This window comes from Dendrobium catenatum, unplaced genomic scaffold (assembly GCF_001605985.2).
Source record: "Dendrobium catenatum unplaced genomic scaffold, ASM160598v2 fragScaff_scaffold_525, whole genome shotgun sequence".
Lineage (NCBI taxonomy): Eukaryota > Viridiplantae > Streptophyta > Magnoliopsida > Asparagales > Orchidaceae > Dendrobium > Dendrobium catenatum.
The window spans coordinates 216996-218962 of NW_021318987.1; the positions used below are offsets into that span (position 1 = coordinate 216996).

At 27.1% G+C, this 1967-nt stretch overlaps 1 non-coding gene across 1 annotated transcript; it reads left to right on the forward strand.

Annotated features, from left to right (window-relative positions):
• The first annotated feature begins 607 nt into the window (after positions 1 to 607).
• Positions 608 to 712, forward strand: LOC114579577. The gene has a single exon (XR_003700644.1). It is a non-coding gene; the product is annotated as a small nucleolar RNA R71 (small nucleolar RNA).
• The last annotated feature ends 1255 nt before the right edge of the window (positions 713 to 1967 follow it).

Below are 1967 nucleotides of genomic sequence, written 5' to 3' on the forward strand. Positions count from 1 at the left end.
TAGAAAGAATCCATCTTACCAATCTTGGTTTAGTGTCTTTCTTTGTCATAAGATATTTGATAGCAGTATGATTAGTGTAAATAAGTACTTTAGTGTCAATTAGAAATGATCTAAATTTATCAAGAGCAATATTGCTAACAATTATTTTTCATCTATTGAATAATTACATTAGAATTCAAAGTTTTTCAAACATAAAAAATGTCATGAAATTTCTGATCTTATTTTTTCCCTAGAATATCACCTAAAACAATGTCACTAGCATCACACATTATTGTAAAAGGTAAAGACCAATCATGAGCAATAATCATTGGAACAATAATCAAATATTGCTTTAATGCATTAAAATCTTAAAGATAAGCATAATTAAATATAAAAGGAATATCTTTCTCCAATAGTTGACATAAGGGTATAGAAATTTTAGAAAGCCTTTAATAAATCTTTTATAAAATCCTACTAAAAATTATTAGTAGTCATTTCCTCTATTAATTCATAAGCTTTCTCAAATGTCTTAGACATTAATAATTCCTCAATTGTACCATCAATTATAGCTCTAAGAGATCCTATTAATATATTATAATATATTTAAAGAATAATCAACTAATCACATAATGCATGATGCGGGCATTTTGTAAGCATTTCCTTAAATCTTTCCCAACTCTCAGAAATGGATTCTTCTACAAACTGAGTAAAATGTTATGTCATTTCTAAAGTTGGTAGTTTTTTAAGGTGGAAAATACTTAGCAAGAAACTTATAAACCAACTCATTCCAAGTGGTTATAGAGCCTAGGGATAAAGAATTCAACCACATTTTAGCTTTGTCTCTTAGAGAAAAGGGAAACAATCTAAGTCTAATCGCATCATCACTAACATAATTATACTTAAATTTTATAGAAATTTCTAAGAAATTGGCCAAATGTAAATTAGGATGCTTAACAAGAGTTCCCTCTAAACTAATAGTTTTGAACCACTTGAATAATAACTAGCTTTAATTCAAAATTATTAGCTTGGATTGTAGGTATATTTATGCTCCGATGAATTCCAGCTACTAAAGGGTTTACGAAATCCTTAAAATGTCTAGAATGATTTTTCTATAACTCATGTTCAGCCACTATTAAAATATTTTTGCTTTTCAAATTTTAGAAAGGTTCTCTCAATTTTAGGATCAAATGACAAAAATTCATTTCTATGCCTATAAAGTCGAGAAAAAAATAAAATACATAATTAGTAATCAAAGCAAATAAATAAAAATAAATATGAAAACAGGTCTAACTATGCAATCAATTCAATAATTTAGTTAAAATGTTATAAAAAAAGTTAAATACTTCCCTAACAACTGTGCCAAAAATTTGATGGGGAAGGGGTTGCAGTGAAGTGTAATTCTGAATTATAAAAATATATATACTTAAGGCCCCATCTTGCCTAAATAATGCTTAGATTCTCTTTGATATAAATTAAAAAACCCCACTTAAAATAGTATACATGTAAAATCAAGTAATAAAGTGATAGAGAAGAGTGTTGAACCCACGAGTAAATATGCTTTTAACACACAACTACTGTTAACTCTAATTGTAAAATTACCTTACTTCAATAAAAATATTTAAAGTAGAGATTCAATCACTGAATAAAATTATAAAATAATGGATACAATATTTGTATAAATTGTTTTGGATTGATGAATATAAATTGCATATCTTTCCTAATAAAATTCTTAATTATGATATGATTTAGAGCATATGCATTCCTAATTCTCTATCGAGCTTTTAGGGGTGAATAGGATATATGCTGATTTTCTACAGTTATATCATCTCCTTAAGAACTTAGCATATTTTACATCCTATTTTAAAGTATGCAAACACACTACTCAAAAATTCCTAGTTATTCTTGCATACCTCCATCGAGGCTATACATCACACTAGGTTTTAACTACAAATATGTCCACTATGTGCATTAAATAAAGAGTGGGATAA